The 17,996-nt window shown below is 46.1% G+C and overlaps 1 long non-coding RNA gene across 1 annotated transcript; it reads right to left on the bottom strand.

Annotated features, from left to right (window-relative positions):
- Positions 1 to 1,601: 1,601 nt before the first annotated feature.
- LOC124289428 lies at positions 1,602 to 2,665 on the bottom strand. Its single transcript, XR_006901691.1, has 3 exons — positions 2,580 to 2,665; positions 2,043 to 2,153; positions 1,602 to 1,719 (listed from the first exon to the last, which is right to left on the bottom strand). It is a non-coding gene; the product is annotated as an uncharacterized LOC124289428 (long non-coding RNA).
- Between the last annotated feature and the right edge of the window lie 15,331 nt (positions 2,666 to 17,996).

Below are 17,996 nucleotides of genomic sequence, written 5' to 3'. Positions count from 1 at the left end.
GAGCGGCTCCGTCAGCGCCAGCCCGGCGTCGTGGACCCGGTCCCGAGGCGCTGGAGGCAGGCCAGGCAGAACTGGTGCCTCCGGCTCTCAAGGCGGGTGTGCGCCAGGACGGAATACCAGGAATACTCAGCGGTCCCTGCGCTAACTCGAGAGGGGACTGGGAGCACCTCCCTCTCCCGGAGCAGCCGGCGTCGGATCGAAGCCAGAGGCAGCGGATCTACAGGCGCCTCAAGGCTGAGGATCGAGCGAGCCAGCGATCCCACCCCGGACTCTCCGCCCCGTCCGGAGTGGGCGAGAACTCCTGCGGAGACCTCCAACCCGACTCGAGCGAAGGACTTCCGCGGAGTCCATATGCTGCTGAAACATAGAGTCCATTACTGACATGTCAAAACCACTTTCGAAGTGGTAGGAGAGGAAGGGCCTCGGGATTTTTTCTTTTTTGGCGATGCGTTTTGTTTTAGGCGGGGGACCTGCGTCAGGTCCCCTCCGCTCTCCGCATCTCCGCGATAAAACAAGCGTATCGACGCCCGCCTCTTCTGGGCCGGGGAAAAGGCCAGACAAATAGGGCAGGACTCAGCGTCGGTGGCCCGTCTTCTCAAGACAGGCAGCGCATAGCTCATGCCTGTCGGCCCGTGGAATTTCTCTCTGTCCACAGACCGAACAGGATGAAAAGGCCTGAAAGCAAACCGCCAAGCATGTAGCTAACAGCGGCCAGCAGCATATAAACCGTAGAAAACATTGAAAAATCGTGAAGGTTACCGCGGAGAAAGTAATAGTTGGTTTTAATCGCAATATTACGACCACATGGCCGCGCTAAACTTCCGCCATGGCAGAGCAACGTCGCGTAAACCACGGGAAAGTTAAGCGTATTTTGTATTAATACAAAGTCACAATTATGAAACAACCAACTGTAAAGCTTTACTGTTCCTTGTTTTAGGCAAATAAAGACCATACATACAGGTGGTGTCTCAGACATAGCTTTCTTAGTGGCTTTCAGCTGTCCGGCTCATGAAGTGCGTTCTATTTCTAAAACCGTCTGTTCCGCGGCGGTGACAGCAGAAGGAATGATGATCACGGGTCTAGGAGCCTACCCAGTTGAAACTGGCGCGCTAAGGGAGGTAACTCCGTGAGGTAGGGGCCGTATAATAAATAAAAGAGTTTATTTATTGTTCAATCTTTTATTCAAAAACATTGATACAACTGTCACAGGACATTTTTCAGCGGAAAATGCATAATATGTACCCCAAGGGCGATCTCTGAAAAAAGAATGTAAATAATCGAGTCTGGACCAGACAAGCCAGTGATCAACAGCATTAGCATCGATCTGCGCCAATTGGGGACCCGATGACATGTGTCAATCAGTCAGCCTAGCCTGACGCCCGATCCCGTTAATTAAGCTCTTCGACGACAAGCATAGTCACCTTTTGTGGCAAGCATGGGTTGCTGAAGACCTATTATACCCCGGATCTTCACGGGTCGATACTTGTGTTAGACTCTTTCAACTTTGGTGAAATCTATCAACATTCAAGCCAATCCATGTAAGATCTTGGTATGCCTAATGGAATTCAACTCTGCATCAGAATCACCTGAAACGAGTCCTAACTTGGTGGTCTGTGTCTTCTACAAGGCCAAGGCACTGATTCAACATAGCCACTGTGATTTGGTTGTGGGCACGAATGCTGATGTGGCTGAACATCTGTCTTATGCTCTTGATGAAAGCTAAAAACATGGATACTGATAAACATGGATCTTAAACTCACAACACTGCAGAATTATCCAAAATAGACTGCAAATCGTTAAATATCTTGTCACTGTACAATACATTCGAACCTCTCATCATGATCATGAATACCATCTCTCCATGCTATTAGTACAAATCCCCAGAACCCATTCCACGTCACAGATTAATTTCTGAAGTGATGTCATCACCTTGTTCACTACTATAACTATATTTCATTCAGAAATGTTTAGCATTATGTCATTTGAGTGATAAGACGAACACCTTCGCTAAACATCCAATGAGGGCCCAGAGGTTGTCTTACCTTTCTTTATAGTCACATCACCTATCTCCAGGAGCTGCAGGAAGGGACTGAATAGAGCTGGGTCAACACTCTTTGACCTCTCCTTCTGAGAGCTGCATCCGTCAGTCTTTCCTGCAACATACAGAAGTGAGGTGAGGTGAGGTGAAATTGGATTTAACATCGTGTACGACGTGCATATGACGACGTGCATGCGCGTGTATGTGAGAAATACATACAGAAGTGAGTGGAGTGAGTGAGTGGCTGAATTAGTGAGCAAGAGTGATTGTAAGCAGGTTTAATGTAGCTGTTAAGTGTATATCAGCTCATGGCCAAGGTAATGCAGATTGTTATGATACAACTGAATTGTATGGTGCTGACTGTGATACTCACAGCCATGCAAGGTTTGCAGAACATTTCAGGCCAATCACCGCTTGACCAAACCTATCTCTTTCTTACATGTATTGATGCAAAGTAAGCAAATATCACCCACATGTTCAAAGCTCATTAATTCAAGAATAGCATTAATCTGTTCTGACATGACAACCTCGCTTGTCTCACCTTGCAAGTCGTCACACACAGCTCGCACTTGATGCTAAACCTCTTGTACAGGGGGTCACAGACCGCTGAGTAGTCACCACTGAAACCAACATAACTACTGATATGATAACTGCCACATACACATGGAAAACTGTCAATCAGCAGAAACCAACTTCACTTTCAATGCAAATAGTGTAATCATGGCACTTTTCATAAACCAGCATTGAGTTTGGTGTGAGCCAGTTTGGTCCCATGCCCCCTTGGACAACATTTCATTTTTATCAAAGCATGTCAGCTTGATGTGGGAGCAAAACCCATAGTGATGTTTGCCACTTTGACGAAACCCCTGGGCATGGTGCTGACAAACTTAAAAACACAATCAGCCTTAGTATTGGTGCCAAGTTTTTTACACAATATTGTTAAAAAATTCAAACACTCCCAAACAATTCCATTACTAAACAAAGCTAAATAATTCATAATATTTCTTAAAAACAACCTCCTCAAATGGCTTCTTTTTGTGTTTTGCTTTACTTCATAAGACACAGTTGTTCTGAGATCACTCTTGAGGAAGGTACTGCAGCCGGTACACCAGTTCATGGTGTCTACATCCCACCACCACCTCATCACATGCACAATTATCAGTCATTTGTGTTACACCACATCCATCAGGGATGTGGCAAACTGTATAGAGACAGAGTTATACCAGCGCAATTGTGCATCCCGGAACGCACAATATGTAGAGGATAAACTCAGGAAAACGACATACTGATATATTATTATTCACTGTACCCACAACACATCTATGACTTTACTAAATGTTGGGGGTTGTTTCATTCAGAGCAGTTACGGGCATCATTTCATCCATCAGTCCAAATGACCAATGATTCATTCCAGGCTCTAAAGATATTATAGAAACTTTTCCAAACCTGCAGAGGTTTTCAATTCTTTGAAGAGAGTCGTCCTTGGGGTACATATTATGCATTTTCCGGCTGAAAAATGTCCTGTGACAGTTGTATCAATGTTTTTTGAATAAAAAGATTGTACAATAAATAAACTCTTTTATTTATTATACGGACCCTACCTCACGGAGTTACCTCCCTTAGCGCATGCGCACCAACTGGGTAGGCTCCTAGACCCGTATCATCATTCCTTCTGCTGAATTCTCATCAGTGAACAGAATTGCGGGGAGGTGGGTGGGCCCTACCCCTAGACGACTCTCTTCAAAGAATTGAAACCCTCTGCAGGTTTGGAAAATTCTTTCAGAAGATAGTCCTTAGAGTACCTATTATCACATAAACACAGACTCCCAAAGACCCGGAGGCCAGGGAGGAGGAATTCTGTCAAGCACACACAAAATATAGCGATTGTATCATGGAAAAAATTGAACAGAAGCGCCATAACACTCACCTGTCACTCGACCCAGTTTGGCTTCCTTGAGAGGCATTATGGGAGGGAACTGACGAGGGAGGATTTGTGCTCAAAAGAGCGACCTCCTAGCATAATGAGACATTGCATGCGTCTGAATGTCAGTGAAATCCGACCCACTAAGTGGCTTCTTAGAAAGAGCACGGTAGGGGAAAACAAAAATACCACTCACTAACGATAATCGTAACTCCTTAGAGGAATCGAGAAGGAAATTTTAGGTTCTCTGATTAGCTTTCGTAGCAGACATGTCAATAATGGAATCATTGTACAGTAAGCGTCAACACAAACCAATAAGCCAAGACTCACTTGGTCGGGGTGGCAGGACACTGTCCACTGGAAAACGATACGACCAAAGCTCCATACGATTAGCGTGAATGTATCGAGCTGATAATGGCGTATAAAGTGCTTGGCGAAGCCAAATAAGCGGAGCAGATCTCTTCAATGGGAGTGCGATGCAAAAGTTTTGATGCGATACTGCCCTGACCGAGTGAACCTTAACCCTCAGGGGAGGCTTGCCCTTAGCCTGATAAAGCGGCACAAATACGATATACTGGCCAGCCAGCACAAAGTTTGCTTGCACCGCTGGCGAACCAGCCTTCCATACGGGTAACAACAGAACAGCTGGGTACCCGTCACGGATCCCTGCGTTCGTTTGATATAGACTTTGAAGCGTCTTCACCGGATCCAGCGGGTGCTGCGTAGGAGTGGTCCCCGATGTGGAAGGCTGGGTAAGTAAGGAAGTTCGATAGGAGCTGTCACATAGGAAGCGTGATCGACCGACCGGTCGTTAAAGTATCTGGGGGTGAATGCTGACCACGATCCGTGTGAAACACAGTCAAGCGCGGGTCCGGACGACATATGCATGTATATCGCCGACTCTTGACCAGATGTTACCGCCACCAAAACACAGCTTTCAGGTCCAGCAACTTCCAATGGATATAGCGATAGGTGCAGAAAGTGGGACGGACAGCCAATGTAAACGATCGACAAATCCCAAGGTGGACTGGTTCGCCTGAGAGCAGGTCGAATCCGTTCGCGCTTCCAGCTAAGCGCTGTGCGAGAGAGGTGCTGCCCCAGAAGAGCACCATCGACAGGGGGTAATGAAAAGTGGAAATAAGCGGTGGAAGTAGTACGAATGAATGGTCGGGGTTTCAGGCCTTCTTCTAAGCGAGCTTGCAAAAACTCCAATACTGGGACTAAATCTGCTTGAAAAGGATCTGCAATGCCCCTATCACCTGCACCAGCGCGCATAAGCATGGACCACCTATCCTCATACTGAGCGTTTGCCGAATCCGCCTCCGAAGCCAGAATTGTGTCTCTGCAACTGCGGGAATTCCCAGCGTGCCTCGAGGCTGCAGACCTGACAGAGGCCAAGCCCACCCACTGAATCCGTGGATTTGGGTGGAAGCTCCGTTCTGAGTGAGAATGTCCGGTCGCAAAAGGTAATAGAACAGGAGGCTGAGCCAGAAACCTGAGAATTACCGGAAACCAGCTCTGTGACGGCAAAGCGGTGCCAGTAGCACAAGTAGCGAGCTGGCTGGGTGGACAGCTGTGAAAGGACACGAGGGAATGAGTGAGTAGCGGCGGGCAGCCAGAGCACTGGTGCCGTCAATCTAACAGGAAGCGTCGGCAGCCAGCGCCCTCTGGTCCGGTATCCGAGAGCAGAACACGGTTGTCTGATCGTCCGCCCGGACGCAAACAGATCCCACCTCGAACGACCCGTACAACTGCTGGATTACTGTGAATATCTGCCTGTCGAGCATCCACTCGCGTCGCGGGGCCAGGATCCGCGAGCGCATCTGCTGCGCCGTTCTCCAGCCCCGGAGATGGGGGCGTACCTGGCTGATCGTACTGAAACCGCTTCCAGAGAGAAAGTCCCGGCTTCGAGGGCGCTGGGTTGCACCGTGCCTCCTGCTTCAGGATGTCACGACATGGCCGTCTGGTTGTCTAACTGTGAAGGCGGACTACCTGACTACCGGACATGCTCTCTGAAGCGCTCGAATACCAACGCGACAGCTCTCGAAACTCCAGCACGTTGATGTGAAGGTGAGCGCCGGCTTGGACCAGAAGTCCGGAAGCCGACAGACTGCCAGAACGCTTCCAGCCCGTGAGGGCAGCATCTGTCTGAACTGTGAGAGCTGGCATTCCGGGATTTCCAAGGGAACCCTGGTGAGATTTCGACATTTGTCACCACTGAAGGTGAAGTGTGTCAACCACTTCGGGACTGTGAGACTGCTCCCAGATCCTCGTGTGAGTCCACAGCCGAAGCTTGTAAAGCTTCGCTTATGGGACGCATCATCAACGGCGCCCGCCACTACAGAGATTACGCCGCCGCGGCATATGGTTCCAGTAGCCGGAGCTGGTGCTGGTGCCTGGGGCCTGGGCCGAGAGAATGAAGATACCATCTCGAACTCTGGTGACCGCCTGCGGCTCGGCTAAAACGAGATCCTTGTTACGTTTAGAATCAGCGCTCCAAAAAACCAAGTCCTGGGTGGGTACCAGGTCGGATTTCTTGAGGAGTTGATGATCCACCCCAGTCGAGTTAGAATGTCTATCACTGTGTGAGTAGCATCTTGACTTCGCTAGCTGTGTTAGATACTCGAGGCAACCAGTCGATCTAGGTAAGGGTAACAAACGCCTTCCTTGCGAAGCGAAACTAGTGGGGTAGCTGGGACTAACATGAATTGGTGAACACCCTTGGGGCAGTCGATTATGCGAAGAACAATTCCTGAATGGTAATGTATCCCGTCGTAAAGAGGACCGGAGGTACCGCTTGAAACGAGGATGTATGGTGTACATGAGATACGCATCCTTTGGGCCTTCCATTGGCGTGGAAGCCAATGTCGCCGGGCTGAACAGATGATAGGATCACCGGCAGTGAAGGTCCATCTTGAAAGGATGGTTGCCGAGCATGTGATTCAACTACTCGAGGTTGAGAATCGGGCCGGAACCATGCGTCTTTCTTGAAAGGACCCGAATACGTGGAAGTAAAATCCCGCCTGTTTCACTCTCCCGGTGGAATAAACCGATTAACGGACTTGTCCAGCAGAGCCTGAACGATACGGCGCAATATATCCGCCCTGGCCTGGCATGGCCGGCGCAGATGCGTCATATGCCGGTGAAGGCGGTTCGGCTACAGTGGCTATGACCCGTAGCACAGCGTTATTGGTGGCGCCTCCCATTCCGGCAGGAATAGAGAGAAAGCGGCCTCCGGATATAGGGGTAGGAAGCGTCGTGGACCCTAATGGCGGGAAGCAGCTGATTACTGACACGGCTGGCGCCCTATTGGGCCAGGAGGCCAGACCTCTCCAGCGCTTGCCGAAAGCTGAGAACTAAATCCGAGACTTCTCATGCCCCTTGAGGACACCCTCCTCCTTCTACCTATTTCATGGCAGCCAACCAGCAGGCCTTCCGGAATTAACCAGGCTGCGCCCGTGAAGGTACGCTGGCGCAGAACCTGCCAGGTGCTCCAAGCAGGCTTCCTTGATCGCGGAAGGTAGCTGCGGCATGACCCCTCTACGTACTATTCGCCATGCCGGGAAGAGATTTTATCTCCCGAGCCAGAAGGAAACCAACAAAGTCTATAATAACACCTTACGATACTAAATGTCAGCCGTACATCGCGCATCCCAGCTACGCATGCGTGGCCGCCGCTTGGAGCCGCCAAAATTCGCGCGCGCGAGTGCGACCCTGAACTTCGACAGCTATTAGCGGAGTATACGATATCGGCGACCGGTAGCGGCACTCACTTCGGGCGTACTCTATATGAGAGGTACATTTTCCTGGATACCACCGCTACCGCTTCCATTCCGTTACTCTAAAACCACAGTCCAATTACAGCACGATACGCGAAGCTCCCGAGCAAAAATTCGATGGCGCTGCCGAGCGGCAGGAACACTACTCCGGAAGCGAACCTCCCCAAACTGACGGAAGTACCCTATTAGCAGTCAGTCTGTGAACAGGAATCCTCCAGCGCTAAGTAGCGCCATACAGGATTCGATAAAGTCGCCAGGCGCAGATTTACCAAACTAAAGAGGATACGACCGGTCGCGATAGCGGCGAAATCAGGAGCTTCGTCGCGAGGATTTTCGAGGCCCAGCGCCTGTAGAAACCAATGAACTCAATCCCGAAGTCCACTGGCGGGCGCACGCGGCCTAAGTGGGCCTGCGAATTCTCGCGGACCTCCCGCAGGCCGAGCAAAACGGAAGCCGCGTCGCCACTCCCTCAATACTCCCCGGCTCCGCCCAGCGCGAAGATTCAGGCTGGAATAGAAGCTGGAATACTCTCCTCAAATAGAGGGCTGGCCCCGAGCCAGTGGGCTGCAGCGCTTCTGGCTACCAGGAAGGGAGAACAGACCGACTAACCGTCAGCCGCCCAGCAGCGTCGTAATTTGGTCAGCGCTGGAAGGCAGGCCCGACCCGCGGGCGATTACCTCCATCATGGGGCGGGTGCCGCGGGGCGGGAATACCAGAATACTCTCAGCGGCCGAAAGCGGCTCCGAAGAGGACCGGGCTTCCCTCGGAGCAGCGAAGCGTCGGATCGAAACCCGGTCAGGCGGTGCCACCTCAAAGCTAGAAGTCGAACGGCCGTCCGCGGATATCGCCCCGTCCGGATGCGTTGGCAGGAACTCCTGGCGGAGACCTCCAACCGACTCCGAGCGAAGGACTTCATTGAGTCATCGCTTCTGAAACATTGACTCCATTATAGCGAACATCCAAAACCACTCGAAGTATGGTAGGAAGACACGGGATTTTCGCGCACGGGCCCGTTTAGATTTGGCCAGAACTCTAAAGTCCCAGGTCCCCTCCGCCTCAAGCATCATGATGGAAACAGAATTAATGACGCCCGCCTCTTCTGTGCCGGAAAAGGCCAGATGGAAATTGAACATGTATCTGGCCCTTGGCCCGTCTTCTTCAGACAGACCCGCATTAGGAGTGACATCTGGCGATAACACGTGGAGCCGAACAACGTGCGGCCTGAAACAAACCTGAAGTATGTTAACTGGATTCTTTGTGGCCAGAAGCAGAGAAACGTGGTAAAGCATTGAAAACTACATTGAAGGATTTACCACGGAGGAAAGTAATAGTTGGTTTTAAAGCGCGATAATACGCACGACCACAGCGTACGCTAAACTTCCACATGGCAGAACAGCGTAGGCAGGAGGTTTTGGCGTATTTTGATGGTACCTATACAAAAAGTCTGGTGCGAAACAACACCGAAACTTTACTGTTATTGTTTTAGACAAATAAAACAAACTGGTGGTGTCTCAAGACATCTGTTGGCCACAACATACGTCTGTCATGAAGAGTAATCCCTAGCGAGCGTCTGTTTCAGGGCCGTGACAGCAGAAGAAGATGATGGTAAAGTTAGAACTCTGGATTGTTCGCGTAAGCTAAGGGAGGTAACTCCGTGAAGGTAGGGTCCATTATAATAAATAAAAGAGTTTATTTATTATTACAATCTTTTTATTCAAAACACGGTATTTATTTCATCACAGGACATTTTACCAGCCGGAAAATGCTTAAATATGTACCCAAGGACGATCTCGAAGAAATACGGTTCTCCTACACCGTTCGCTTCACCAGGACCTCCGCTTCGTACTGGGACCCTTAAAACAATTGCAGGTCCCGGGATTTCATGTTTGTGAATCGGTATGGCTTGCGCAGCCGAATTTATTTGTAAATCGAAGTTTCAGAAAGAATGTAACTAATGTAAAACGAATGACCTCACCACTTAAAGACTGCTTTCCGACTGATAACTGGTATTCTGAATTTGTAGCCAGGGTTTCAACAATTGGTTGGTGTTTGTCTAATGAGAGGGCTGCAAGGAAAGAATTGAAACAGCAAGGATTGATGCTAAGATTTATACATTCTCTGACGGCGAAGATCACGCCCGTGACATTGTTGTAATACTAGCTGTTTATTGTCAGAAATTAGTCTGATGGAATTACATATTGTTCATAGCATTCTTAAACCACTAACCGAGGGGTGCGATAACTTTAAAATTGCCGTGGCACGGTACGGTGGCACATATAAAATCCTTGCCTGAATGATTTTTCCACTATACCGGCCGTTTTCTTGTTGATTTTAAATGAAACGGCATTAATATTGGAAAGTCAACGGGCCTGCGGTACGAAGATGTACGATGCTCACAAATTTGCTTGCCGACAGATATAAAGCACTGGACTCGGGCGACCGGGCAATGGGTTGACCCTGATGTCGCATATAACGATTTGGGAAATGCTAGCAAATGGCCTCTCGTTTCACAGCAAATTAAACCATAGAACATAAATGTGCGGGGACCTTTGCTCGGCGCGAACTATTGGATTACCGGCCTTAGCGAAAATGACTTACTGCAAGAAGTTTGTAATCAGATGGTTCCCATTAGGATTGCGAGTTGAAGGAATTGGCGCGATACTGAAGCGATGCTTGGCGGATATCTACTGCTGTCAGCTTCAAAACCGAGGAAGTCTCATATCAATTACACGATTCATAATATTCTGAATACTGACATCTGCGTTAATTTGATTCATAATATCGCTTTCGCGGAAACTTAGAGAAGTCTGGAGTAGAAGATATGGATGCCTCCGCTTTAGGCGACATCTTTGCGGTAGCAGAATAGGACCGCCGGGCTCTGCTGGGTAATGCATTTATTGTCTGTAACAAACTGGGCGGTACATAGAAGATGTAAAGAAGACTTACTGGCTAGAATAAGTGATGCAAACCGAAATGGCGGCTGGCTTGTCGCATCAGAATTATGTGACAAATTAGGAATAAATGTAGATTCGATTGACTGTGAACAGGTAGGTAAACTTTTCGGCTTATGGAGACCGACAAAAGTCTCTAAATATATTTATACATGTAAACACGGAACTACTATTTCTGTGTTCATTTGAATTACGACACTGCTGTGAGATAATAATACTGATAATTACAATTGTAATTTCAGAATGAAAATATAGCGAATATTGCCGTTGCAGCGCTATTTTGTTTTATCTTTGGTTTTGACTAAAACATGCTTCACTTCGGACGTTTGTATCTACAAGTCGTTGAAACCATTTTATCTGGACGTTGAATCTGTTTTAGCGGGTCAGCGAACGTTTATCAATGTCATGGTGGAAGCTGGAAACTAACAGTTGCATGATACAATTTCAAACTGCAGTTTCCTCTTTAAATCACCAATAACATCAGACAGAGATTATTTAACTTGGCTGGGCAATCTCATACGGCCTGACTGGCCTCAGGTCAAATACGCGACAGGTCATTCTGGAAAATGCGCTTGAGAGCTTAACTGCAATGGGCATTTCCGCAATGCATCAACCCAATATTCCAGCCACATCAATGAAAGAAATAGCATTAATATGGAAAGGGCTTTGTTTATTTGCTTCTTTAGATGCGCCTGGAAGTAATTAAATTGAATTTGAACCAAATCTTTATTTATTAATTTTATGGGCAATGCTGGAAATTGTTTTGGCGAAGACGGTGGCTGTGGCGCAAGTAACATCAGCATGCATATGGGTTAGAGGACCAGTTATTTTCGACAGCAGCGCTAGATAAATGATAGACACAGTGTGACTCATTACGACTTCAAACCTGATATCGCCATTAATCAAAATAATAAGCAAATGTAATACCGAATAGATGGTGACTATTTTTGATTCAGAGCGGCTTCATCAACAGTCAGTTGTTTTCCTGCATAATGCATGGAAGACATTTCAACGTTCTCGCCTAATAATACCACCACCGACATATACGCTGGGATTTTAGTGTTGGTCGATAGCAATAATCATCTGATTTGGTCCGTACGGTATTGATGACAAATATGTTTTGAACACGGAGCAACCATGGCGGCGACGTATCCGGCAAAATCTGTCAAAGATATCAGAAGGAACTGCATCACAAATAAACCGATTTCTTGTTGCGGTGATTTACATCTATCTCTCTTTTTTGAGTTTTAAGCCGTGCTCAGCAATATTCGGCTAACAACAGCGTATTATATTTACGGGTTTTATTTTGGCGGCGAAGGCATTTTAGATGCGAAAGATTTATACACCATGAATAAAATTACCATCATTCGTTACCGATTATGCGCTTTCTCGCTGGGTTATTTATCCCCATAGCTTACATCCGTTTGAAGACAGAAATCAGCGGGAATCTTAAGCGGCGGGCTGATCGCTACTTAACTGTAAACAATAATGGATTTCCCAAAACTTATATGGCGAATTAAATAAAGGCCAAGTCGGCGATTCTTGACCGTGGTATCCCCTTGAAGCGAATCAGTCACTATGGCACTCAATTACGTCATTCCAACAACCGACGTTTGAAATCTAAAGAGCTATACAGTATAAGTTAATTAGATCAAATGGTGGAATTGCCAAGACTGATGTGTTTTTCATCTCTTCGGAGATGCGGATTAATGTATGCCAGTATATCGCTGAATGGGATTTCGGTGAGTCTTATGTCGCAGCCTGACAGGTTAAACCACTCTATTTGTTTCACTGCTATTAATTGGCGGCCAAAGACAGCTAGCAGTTCGACGGTGCTGATTCTTGTGAATAATTGGAAGCAATGAATCAAACTGTCAATTCCTTGAAAATTGCACCAGCGAAAATAAATTTTACGATTATGCGGCGGTCTGTAAGTAATAGAGTCTGGACCAGACCGGCCGGTGATCGCTAACGGGGCGTAGTCTGCTGGTGAGACAATGACATGTAATCAACCAAGTCAGCGAGCCTGACCACCTGATCCGTTGGTTGCGCACTCTTCGACCGGCATGGGTTGCTGAAGGCCAAATGTTCCTAACTTGGACTACAGGTTCAGTGGAGTTACACATAATGTATGGCAATGAAAGGTCCAGAAAAATGTATTGGCATCATCTGGCATCGACGTTCGGCTGGATTTTCAGCCAAGGTGAATCAAAGAACGGCATCTGAAGATGTCCACTGACGTAGGCGCTGCTCCTGTCACTCTGCAGCATTGATCACAGATTCTACAGAAATTGCGTGAAGGCCATCATGCAATATAAATTGCAGGATGCACTGCTATTCTCCATGCTATCAGAGTGGTAGCTATATCTTATGTTCTCTAGAGGTACGAAACCAAATAATCGCCTTGCAAACTCAAAATGTCATGAAAAAACGCTGCAAAATGATGCTTTCTGCTCGTAATGTGCTGAGAGGTATATAGACATTATCACATTTGTTTCTGTTGGACATTCTTTTTCATGCATGGAGGTATTTGGATAAAGCAGGACCAACTTCAGCTATGTATTATATCTGCAAAGAAGTGTATTTGTTCCTGTCCTAAGGCATTCTACTGCCCTACCTGCGCCAGGAGAGTTCCACAGACTGGATTATAATGTTGATGCCACAGTTGATGCTGTGGCTGGAGACAGGATTGGTCGTAATGAAACAAGAACTCCATGAACAGCAAATGGGAAAGACTGCGCTTAGGAGCTGCTTGCCTTAACCAGGTCTGCAGAACTACGGACCCTACAGGCCCAAAAGTGGATATCAGGTAAATCCTGGAAATAACTTTTTATATTTTCAGATACATATAGTTATTCATTAACCAGCAGTGTTTCCGCTGACACTACCATTATTTATAGGACGCAATGTCTGGTGACCTAAAATTTTACGGTCATAGATAGAGAATTTGCGGTCATATCCTATTACCATACTGTAAATTACTCATTTAAAGTTATATTTATGCAGGCCGACATAACAGTTTTGTGACTATGAAAGCACAGCCAAGACTGTCTGCGGCTTACCATAATGATTTATTTTAATACATGATTATTTACTGGACCGGTGTCCTGCTGGCTTTCAATTTCCGGTCCCCAACAAATTTTACGGCGATTTTCAGCAGGTATATACTGGAGAAAGGAAACCTGCAACCACTTTGTTAATATGTTGCTCAATGAACAGTAGCAAGTTTAGAAGTTGGTAAGCACAATGATAACTTTATGGTGTGGCTGGAAAACAACTGCTTTTATTTTGCATTGAGTCGATGATGTTTTGATACAGAGGTTTGAGTAACGTGCAGAAGCTATATTGACATTCTCGAAGAGCGCTACCCATGAGAGTTTGTGACCTGAACAATTTTCACAGGCAGGTACATCTTAATCTAACCACTGAAATGGTGAAGTGATGTCAGCTGGTGGTGATCCGATTAATTGGAAATGATCGAAGATTGAGTGCGCGGCATTCAATATTAATTAATCCATCATGCTTTCTCATGTCGAACTTACAAACCAATTCTGGAACCTTGTTTTCATTAACGATATTTTTCTGCGGGATTGTGAGGACATCTGCATTTCATAAGCTTTACAAAATGGATTTCCAAGTCGATTAAATTTATCTTAAAGATAAATTTGCTTAATGCTACCCATACTGATGTCTTTTAAAGTCTTGGTACGCCGGAAAATCCAGATACGTTTTCGCCCATTGTTTTCTTCATTAACGGAGATTTCGCCAAATGACTTCAATATTAACGATGATTGATGGAAACATAGCGTGAACCAATCATCAATTGTGAAGTTTTAGCAATTCCCAGCACTGTGTCAGCAAAATTGCGTTATTTAATCAGTTCTATGTTTATCGGAACGCCCACACGGGTCCTCCTCATGATGAACTATTTCCTTACTGCCAGCTCAAATCGCCGTCTTAATGGTCTGGGGCCTGACGTATAGTCTGTCTGCAACAAAACAACTACTGGGATGAAATTGGCAAAAGATAAATAATAAATTCATTTACCAAATGAGTTGAAGTTCTTATGAGAAGACAAAGTCATCATTTATCCCTGCACGGCGGTAAAATACTCTTCATAGATATAATAATCAACTAATTCGGGCTATAAGCCTTCATTTTGCTGTTCTTCACATTGATCAGCCCGAAAACATAATTATGCTATTCGCCGCTGGCATGCTTATCGCTTCCGGAGCTGCCCGCAATTGGCTTCCCACAGTTTAATTAATACCTCGGCATTAATCGCTAGTGCTGAAAACAGGTACTGTTGATTTATATCGTGGCTAGCTTGAATAATGGCTAAAATTTGGGAAGGAGAGTGACGTTTTAAATTTATGTTTTCCTGGGAAAAAGAGCTACTGAATTTAATTCAAAGTCGACCTGTTTGCATGCAAGCGTAACTAAATGTTACATTAGAAATCCGAGAACTACCAAAGGCATCGTTCTGTAGACCTATCGCATGGGGCGGTTTCAATACCACTACCCACCAGAATTTTGGAAGTGGGAGTCCGACTTGTTGCCGAAACCAAAAATTTTGAAGAAATATTGAACAGTGTTACTGTATATTCACTGCTCCTAAAACGAATTTGCGTCTTCAATGATTCCGGTGATGCTTGTTTCCATCAGCTACGGAGACGGTAATTTGACTGGATAATTTTATTTCTACCACATTTATCATGTAATGACTCAACTTTATATAACCACCGAAAGATGAATTCTATAATATACAGAATACACTTTCGGATGGTATGCGAAAGATATATATAGGTATCCCCTGATTGGTGACCTACCTTTCTGTTGATGACGGAACATCATAAGCTTCTGCATTTTGAAGGTGGTGGATGCCTCTCCGGTTGCCCTCATCACAGCCATCTGGCGGCTTCCTGTGGACCACACAACACAGAATAGCTAAGCCTCACCTTCTACCGTATAACTCAACTGATGCTTACCAGAGCCCTCTTTTGTTGTATATTTCAATACATATACTTCGTTGCAGGACCACTGACTTTGGGATCCTTAGGGTCTTGGTTGATGAAACCGAGATCAAAATGAGGCTAGAATCTTCAAATCAAAGGGACATAACTCAGCAAATTGCGAAGCGCAGCCACCCAGCACCTTAGTTTCTATGCTCGTTGGTCAAAATGTTATTATAAATAACCGATGGTACTGGGGTTTTTTTTTTTCAAACTAAGTTTAAGCGAATCTCTATATGCATTGCGACACAGTCCTTTGTCTCTTGTGTTTTATCCCTCCGGTCCTGCTCATGCCATCCACACACGGATTTGTCTCCTGTTTGATTTATTGCCAGAAGATGAATACTGTGGCTGAATGCAGGGTTGTGATGAATTCAGAAACGAAGACATTTTGGAAGGCGGATATATCGCAATATTGGAATAACCACACAACGGCACTAATACCAAATTCCCGCGCGCTTGTTCTGCAAGTCTACTTGTCTTTGGTCTACTGGAACAGGGCGGTGGGGTAGCCCTATTGGTTGAGGCGTTTGCTCATCGCGACGAACCGGGTTCGATTCCACTATGGGTACAATGTGGAAGCCGTGATATTGCTGGAATCATTTAACAAAAGCGGCGTCAAACTAAACTCCTCATACTGGAACCGATATAAGGTGACTGTCACCGGCTTACTCTCATATGAACAAATCTCAATTTATCTCTACGGTAAATGCTTTGCTGACACCGTGAATGCTCGTTGATCCAAGACTCCAAACCACGAAGCTATCGCATTGCCGTCTATAGTAGCAGAACAGCTGGTATTACCGCGGTCAGAAGGAATTTTCGGCGGCAAATCCGAACAGCGCACTCATGATGTTGTCAGTCGAATTGGTGATCGGTTTAACTGCCATGTCAGCGATGCTTTTCCGAAAGCTGGTCTTTATTTTAATGCAAATGAGAGACCTGGTTAATAGCGAAGAGCATCTGCTGCTTTAGAGACCATTCATCATCAACACTGTTTTCAGCTGGGTTAACCGGCTGAAGAAGGCTGCTGGCATGGAAATTCCATTATGATACTTCATAAACATTGCCACTATGGGCTGATTTGAGCGTATGGATGTTTGGGAAGGTTAAATATGAGAAAAATCTGATAATACTAAATATGTTGTTGAAGGATGCAATCCCAAATATAGCAAGACAACAAAGAATGGCGGCGCTGAACCTCACCAATGCACTATAATCTGATGACGCAGGTTAGATCAGTGTTTACATACTGCGCAGACTTCTGAAATTATTTCAATATTTCCACTAAGAACCCTCAAAACTACCATTCATTTTACTGCTGTATCCCTAAACCCATAATTTAACGGTTCCTCGCCAGATCAGGAAGCGTAACGCCTTAGCTTGTTGTTTTTAAACTACCAACTATCAACCAAACGTAGCCAAGGACCAAGATGAAAGGGTTTCATAGCAATTCTGGAAAATCCAGGGATTACCCTCAATCAAATTCTTTTCCTCACCTCTCTGGGACCATCATCACAATCAGTGTGGAACTCCAACAGCCCGGCCACAGCCCAGAAGTAGTCCATAACCAGAATTGGGTAGACCAGGCGAAGTGAGGATATGAATGAGACGGACAGGAACACTTTGGAAACATAGGACTCCATGTAAATCAAGCCCGGAAGACCTGGCCAGGGGCGGACCGAGAGATCAGTGCCACAGGTACACGTAAACTTCACTGGTGTGCTCATCGCTTTGCCCAAGATGCAGGAATGGACTGGTAACACTTTTAAGCCAAGGTGAGGCCGTGGAAGACTTTGTGGGATTACACCAAGATCTGTATTTATACATTCCTTGTAAACTTCACTGGCTATTGTTCTACGTGCTTTGATCAACTGACCCCAAGATGCAGACTGTTGCTTACCGCTTTTGAGAAAGCTGTAGGAAAATGGCAGTGTTGTCAATAGATTATGTCCTGTAGACAAAGGAAAAGAACAGATTCAAGCACAGGCATATGACTCATGGAGTGACATTTTCTCTGATGTCGTCTCTGCATGACAACACCCCAACGGCGCCACTGAATGGATGTCTGAGTTCTGTCTGGCACTCCTTCAAATCACAATTTCGTCGAAGCGTTTTGCTTTTGAAGCTTATTGACTGGAATTGGATTAAATGCAGCATCTTCGGATTAGACTTGTACAGGGTTGAATTTGCAAAATTCTGGCGTCAGATTTACCGAGCGACCATTATTATGCAAAAGAGTACAAAATGCCTCAGGCTTTGGTCTCGAAACCAGGCTAAGGTTTTGCTCAGAGT

This window comes from Haliotis rubra, unplaced genomic scaffold, assembly GCF_003918875.1.
Source record: "Haliotis rubra isolate DU_JTF1 unplaced genomic scaffold, ASM391887v1 Scf112, whole genome shotgun sequence".
NCBI classification, from domain to species: Eukaryota; Metazoa; Mollusca; class Gastropoda; order Lepetellida; family Haliotidae; genus Haliotis; species Haliotis rubra.
The sequence above is the reverse complement of the archived record's forward strand: the minus strand, read 5'-3'. Positions and strand labels throughout refer to the sequence as shown.